This window comes from Piliocolobus tephrosceles, chromosome 14 (genome assembly GCF_002776525.5).
Source record: "Piliocolobus tephrosceles isolate RC106 chromosome 14, ASM277652v3, whole genome shotgun sequence".
NCBI classification, from domain to species: Eukaryota; Metazoa; Chordata; class Mammalia; order Primates; family Cercopithecidae; genus Piliocolobus; species Piliocolobus tephrosceles.
In genome coordinates, this window is record NC_045447.1 from 73,931,508 (window position 1) to 73,939,498 (window position 7,991).

Sequence of the window (7,991 nt, forward strand, 5' to 3'; positions counted from 1 at the left end):
CCAGCTGCAGTTTTCTGCATGATTGTAAAACTTTAAAAATTATTTTTAATTTGAACAAGTGCTTTTACATCATGAAAGTAGATTTCTGGTTCTCCTGCCTTTTGGTTTTAATTCAGGTGCTAGTTTGATCAGTCTGTACACTCTGTTACACACAGTTCTTTGCAGGCCTCAGAGAGCCAATGTACCTGATTATATGGTGCCTCTGTCTGGTAAAAGCTGAACTTGATTATAAAAATCACAAATGAAACACATGAAGTGTTTTCAGATAGAGTTTGGCCAAAGAATAGAGAAACAGAAAATTTGGGCTAGCAGAAGAAATGTTGCCCTTGTATGCCTAATGGCAAAAATAGAGTACACACACACACACACACACACACACACACACACACGTGCCTGCACACACACACACACACACGTGCTGCACATACACACATGCCTCCACACACATATGTAATTATATGTTTAATAGGAACAAAAATTAGGGACACATAATTTGGAAGTTTTCACTGAAAAACAGCATGCTGATTTTTTTCACATTGCATTTCAAAATACAGAATCTGTCCTTTCTCCAAATTTTCCTCCCATTTCCATAAAGTGGAGGCACTAGAATTAAAGTGGAGGCACTAGAAAACTGAGATAGATAGATAGATAGATAGATACATACATACATACATACATACATACATACATAATTTTTAAAATACATTTCACCCTCTGTAGATTATAAGCAAGGTATAGTGTTCATGCTGGGCACCGTGACGGACACAAAAATGTTTGCAAGCAAATAGCAAGTATGAGAGATACGATAAATAGCTGTAATGCCTTATTTTGAGAAAATACACACACACACACCCCCCACATCCATGTTATGTTAAGCCACCTGGACTCACCTCAGAGAGAGACAGGCTACTCAGGAGAAATAAGGAAACAAAGATGAATGTGCTGAGCTAATAGCTGCTGACATTTGGAAGTGCTGTGCCTGAGGCTCTGGAGAAGCTGCTTATTGAAACAAACAACGGAAGAGTAGGTATATTGGTGGAAGAAATTGGTTAGCAACTTCAAAACAATGAGGGAAAGGAACTGCATAAACTGAGCTCTGTGACATAATTACCCATAGGTAATTTTACATGTCTGGTAAGAGGTTTTGGCCTCTTTGTTTAGGAGGGTCACGTTTATATTGTCAATATCCATATTATCATGAATTTTTGAGTTGAATACAAGCCAAGTTAAAACTTGACAGTATAATGTTTTGTGACAAAGCAGCAGATTAAAGTCATTCTTAAATGACAGTTATTCATCTAGCATCCCATAAATGCTAGTTTAGAAACCATTTCTAAGCAGAAAGAAACTATGCAAAAAGCCACAGTAACCGTGTTACAAAGGGACACTGATCATGGTTAACCATGATCATGTTACAGATAATCGCAAAAAATAGTCTGGAAGGTAAATACTGTATTTTGTGTTGTGATTTCTTTTATTATGTACTAAACTTTTTTTTTTTTTTATATTAAAGAAGTAGTGACAAAGTAGATCCAAGCCTTCTGCCCAATATATCCTGTGGTGAGAATGGAGGAGGTTTTAAAGAAGTCGGGTAGTAGCCCAAAAAAGGTGGGGCTGGCGGTGCAGTACAGGAAAAGGAAATCATGGTCCTCCAATGGTTCTGAGACATAATTGGAGTAGGACAAAAATGAGCCATTAAGTAAAAGAAATTCTAACAACAACAAGAAAGAATTTTAGGGATAGCCCAGGGCAACAAGCACAGACAAGACCTTGGAAGGTCAAGGAGGACAGAGTCTACCAGATTCCTAAAAGAAAGAAGGTCTGGTTCAACAGCAAGGAAGAAAAGGCCAACTCTAGTTATCCATCAGTTCATACAGAGCATAGAATCTCAACATTGAGGGTACGCACTCTGGAGAGATAGACTGTCCAAGTAAAATGTCACCTTGTTTACTTACTGGCTGTGTGCCTTTGGACAAATTATTTAATCTCTGTTTCTTCACCTGTAACATGGGATAACACTGTAAATAGCAATGAGAATTTTATAAAAATTAAGTAAAATGACATAAAAGAGATAAATATAAAGCACTTGAGATAGTGCATAACATATAGAAGTATGCAGTAATTTTAAATTATTAAAAATTATTCATTACTGAGTACCTTTTAAAAGCTGTATGTATATTTAGAACTCTGAGAAGAAAAATTCAACATGAACTTGGATGTCATCTGTGTAACCTGAGCCATCCATTTTATTAAATCACAAATGTTTATAAATATCCAAATCATTAAATAAATGGATTTTTTTCAAATGTACATATTTTCTACTATGGTAATCCCGTAAGACTTCTCAGCGAGAGAGAACATGTTGATGCTATGTGTTAGAGAGAATCATTTATAATAATACATCTGTTTGTATAAAGACCTGAGAAACCTTTCAACTCTTAAAATGATGCTGTTAAAGGAACTTAATACTGTGGTCCTTAATGCGTTCAAGATGAGGTCTGAACTGCTTATCATTGCATTCATGACCCTTTGTAATCTAGGCCGGTCTCACCCTTCGCACCTCATTGCTGACTCCTTGGGCCATCTTCTGATAGCTACACATTTCAAGTATCTTCATCTCTGGTTCTCAGCAAAAGATATTTATCTGGTCTAGAATTTCAACAGTTCCCCTTCTCTACTTGATGATGTTCAACCTTGACGCATAATCCAACTTAAATAGCACTTCCTATTTGTATTGCAGAGGTTGCAAACTGGCTTCGGATAGTTTTGTTGATATACATGATAATTTTTTAAAAATTTGAGCATGAATTTCTTTAAGCTGGAATGCACTATCCAGTTTTCCAAACCCTTTCCACTCCCTATTATTTTATATACATTTATGAGATTGCTTCATCTTGTAGACATTTGAGTTGTAACTCTGGAGAAACATTTTAAGCTTATTCCCCAATTCTCTTCCCACAGGAAGAATTAAATATTCTCTAAATTCTCATAGAATAGGTTCACACTTTGCATGTTTAGCTAAATATGTGCAGATCATATATGCCTTGAGATCTTAGAAGGCATGAGTAATGGCTTATGTACATTTTTACCCCAGCTCTTACACCTTAGTAAGCGCTCAGTAATTGCTTGTCCAAGTTTGTTGAATTCCATATGGCATTTTAATAATTTTTACAAATATAATAAGAGTTTCAAGGCTCGACTGATTTTTTTTGGTCTGTTTTTTCACCTAAGAGACTGTATTTTTTTCCCTTTATATTGGGATATATTGGGATATTTCTTTATGAGAGCTTCATTTTTAAATTTCCTTTCCCTTACTTATAACTATTTCATGTTCTTTCCCACATACTGTCTATTCCATGATTAAATATAGACATAGCTCCCCATTTTGTAGCCATACTAATAGTTCAGGATAGTTGAACCCTTATTCAACCTTGGTCACCAACCATACAAACCATACCCTTGGCTCCAGGTATCTCTTGTCAACTGAAGAGGCCCTGTTGTAAGTGCTTTATATGTGTTACGGCTTTTCCCTTCCCATGGTATTTACAAGGAGTAATATTAGTTTCCCATTTCACAGAAGAAAAAAACAGCAGAGGCTGAGTAAGACTAGCTTACTTGCCTGAGCTCATACTACTAGTGGTGGCAATGTTCCCCACGTTGCATGGCCCTATAAATCAGGCAGATTCTCCAGACTTTAGGTCCCATGATGGATTTTAGCTCCCCTTTCTGCTGTCCCTTTGGGGGCATTTCTCCATCAAGCCTTCCCTGGTGACCTGGTCAGAATGAGCCACTCCTTCCTTTCTGATTCCATACCACATTGCTCTATTCTGGCTTTTCTTTCACTCTTTCTAAATCAAAGGCAATTGCTAGCATGTGAGTCTCTTCCATTCCTTAATCACTTGAACATAAATAATCACAATAGCTACCAATCATGGAGCCATTACTGTTTTCCAAATATTACATTTAATCCAGAAAATAATATATTTTGCTTGCAAAGAGCATTAAGCACAGGGAGGTAGTAAGTGATTTGTTCAAGGTCATACAGCATATACATTCTGTCCTGATTTCAAAGTCCATGGTGTGTTTACCCATCATTATATCCAGTTCTTACTCTTTGTGTTGCAGAGACCACCTAGTCCCTTTCACTTAGCTCTTTACTGCACATGTTGTCAGATATTTGCCATTATCTCTTCACAACACATATATATGTGTGTGCATATATATACATACACATATATATATAATCGTGCAGTGCATATATATATACGTGTGTGTGTGTGTGTGTGTGTGTGCGCGCGTGCGCGTGAATAGACACATACAGTATTGTTTTTATCTTATTTGTAAAATGTGATTTGGGAACAGAACTTTCTATTTATTAAACTGAGATTTCCTTAGAGGTCATGCGTTATATTCTCCTATATCATCTTAGTCTTCCCCTTAGAAACTAAGGCCATTTTGTTCCCCTTTTGAGCCTTGTTCCTTATGTTGTTTGATAGAATAATTTGTGGCTTATATTCTAAACCACATATTCTATAAAGTCTATATTCTAGTACCAAAGGGACGTGACAACTGATTTGCTCTAAGTATTTGCATTTGTTAGGAATGAATACATTGGGAAAAAGCTATAATTTCAGTGAATCAGTTATAAAACCTTGACCCATGATACTAAATCTTGTGTCACATTAACTCTTTTTAAGACAAAGGGAAGACTTTTTCTTCATAAGAGAAACATTTATTTATGAAAAAAAAAATTGTTGGCCGGGCGCAGTGGCTCAAGCCTGTAATCCCAGCACTTTGGGAGGCCGAGACGGGCGGATCACGAGGTCAGGAGTTCGAGACCGTCCTGGCTAACACGGTGAAACCCCGTCTCTACTAAAAAATACAAAAAGTTAGCCGGGCGAGGTGGCTGGTGCCTGTAGTCCCAGCTACTCAGGAGGCTGAGGCAGGAGAATGGCATGAACCCGGGAGGCGGAGCTTGCATTGAGCTGAGATCCGGCCACTGCACTCCAGCCCCGGCGACAGAGCGAGACTCCGTCTCAAAAAAAAAAAAAAAAAAAAAAGAAAGAAAAAAAAATTGAAAAGAGATAGATCACAACTCCTAAATTGATCTTCTAAATGAAACAATCTCAAGGAAAATAAAATAAGCTTCCTAAGTGTCACTTAAATCTATCACAATCATAGAATCAAACCGCCCTTCAAAACTGGAAGGAATAGGAACTGCATACCAGATATAGATCAATAATGTCCTAGAAGCACCAACAGGCCACTAACGTGGCCCAGTAAAAAATCAGATGCCAGTTTGGGGGAGTAAAAACTCCTAAATTCCTGTCTTCATAATGCTTTCTGACTTTGCATATGGAAGCACAACCAGGAAACTATGTAGGCCATATTCATAGCATAACCATGTACCCCTAAGCCCAACCCAATAGTGATACAAATGGCCTTTTCAAAGTCAACAGATTTTGGAAAGCATTTCATAAGAGCATAAAAACAAAAGACCTTGTGATCCAAAGAAGCTAAGAGTGCTGTGGAAAATTGTTTAATGCATTTTTAACCATTCATTCTAAATTCCAATTTTATTTCTTCTAATGTTCCATTCAAATGTCTCTGCAGATCAAAGACCACAGGTATTTCCAAAGCATGTGATAGTTTTGAGATGCTGACAAATGTGAACCATAGACCCATATTTTCCTTAAACCTGGAGTGTATTTTTATGTGTAAATAAGGTAATAGGAGATGCTAGCCTTCTATAGATGAAAGGTGGGATTGTTAAAAATGCCAACATCTCTCGATAAGAATGGGTGGAGTGTACAAATTATATCCTTATTTATGGAAACATTTTAAGGTGAGGAAAAATAATTATGCCATGTGGAACCCATTATGCCAGATTCTGTTTTTATATATCAGTAATTCTGTATAAGAAGCAAATGCTTAGTTTATGAGACAACGTAGTGATACAAAACAGGAGGCTGGGTCTTCAGTCTGTTGATGGCACAGTCCTATAAGAGAAAAATATCTTCCTCCCACTAAAATAGTTTAAAAGTAATGGCACAAAAAAAAAAAAAAAAAGCATTAAAAGGAATTGCATAGTGTCCCCAGTAGGTATAAAGTGTAAAACTCAAAATGGAGAATCTGAGGTGCTAGGAAGAGCACTCTGGCTGCCTGATGAAATGGAGAATTTATTTGAAAAGAAGGATGATAGATATAAAGGCAGTGGAGGAGAGGTGAGGCCAATAGTAATACCATACTATCTAACTTCAAAATCATGTATCAGGTCTATATGATGTAGGTTCCTTCAAGGGCAACTGAGAACCTATCACCAATCCTGTTCCCATTGCGTGCCTAAGAATAGCAACCAACTTACTTTTGTGTTGTAAGTGACTGTTTACAGAGCATCTCCTCGTCACTTATTTTATTTGATGTTTACGGTAAGAGTAGCAGATGTGCATTATTACTTTTCTCACTCTCCAGCTAAGGAAACTGAGACTCTGAGAAGTTAAGTGATTGGCTGAAGAACACGTACTTAACTAGTAAGCTGAGTCAGGAGAACCCCCTTTCTGATCTATGTGTATATTATACTGCCATTTTCCATTTTGCTCAATTTATATCATATAAATGAGAGTAGAACTGTCCCTAACCTACAAATGAGATGGCTCCCAGCACATAGAGCTGTTCTTAGGGGCCAGCAATGCATGGTAGTGAAAACTCTGCAATTGAAATTGTTCTAACAAACAGAGTTCAAATCTTAGCTGTACTGTTTACTGCATCTGTGACCTTGAGCACATTAAACAATCTTTCTAAGACTCAATTTCCTGATCAGTAACGTGGGGATATAGTGGCATTTCTTTCATAGTAATGGTTTTAAAGATTAAATAAGAGCTGTGTAAAGTGATTAATTAGCCTGTTACTATAGAAATAAGTCAACAAATGTTTACAGTTACTGACTTTTAAAAATTATTTTACCTCACATAGTTATTTCAATTGACTCTAGTAATGTCAACAAAGAATACTATTATATTTTCTGAACTGTGAGTTTGAGTTCTATGTAATTGTCGATTCAGAAGAGTAGAAAACATGTGCATGTATACATTAACATAGAAGATCGGTGGCAACTGGAATATGTAACACGGAAAAATGTGTTAAGTACTGTTATAATTATTTCATTGCACTAAAATTAATGCTTCTCTTATTAGAACCAATTGTTTCTATAAGCAGGGTTTCTCAGCCTCAGCAGTTTGGACATTTTGGATCATAGAGTTCTTTCTGTGAGAGCCGTCCTATACATTGTAGGATGTTTAGCAGTATCCTGGGCTTTGCTCACCAGATGCCAGTAACTCGCCCCACCCTCACCTCCCTTCCCCACATTGTTACAATAAAAAAAAGTCCTAGGCATAGCCAGATGTCCCCTTGGGTATAAAATCATCCCTGGGTGAAAACCACTGCTTATGGTAAAAAAACTAATTTTTAACATGGCAGAATTATTGTGTCCAAACGATAACCCACCTCAAAGCTTTTAGCTTTAACAACAACAACAACAAAAAGCTAATTTGAGTGCCAGTCTTATTTTACATATTTGAAGAACTTCTTTGTGAGACTTACTTCAATTGTAAACTTTTAAAGCATACAGAGAACTAGGCTCATTACTTGGGAAGAAAAGAAATCTAATCGTGTTTCTTACCTTGGTCAGCATCCATACAAAGCATACACTTGGCTCCAGGTATCTCTTGGCACTAGAAAAATAAATAAATAAATCCACCTTCAAGGACAAAGATGTGCCACCATTACTGGATTCAAAAGAACAGGCCGTAGGCGTTTAACTCTACTGCCAAAAAGGAGTTCCAAAAATATTTTTGCACCATGGCAGCATTGCAATAAATCTTTGTCCTCTCAAAGTGGCTACTTTTAAGGGCCATGCTCTTTGGAGTTGATAAATGCTAGTCTTTTGTGCTACGATATCAGTCACATTGCTTCGTATTCACACTTGGTATGAT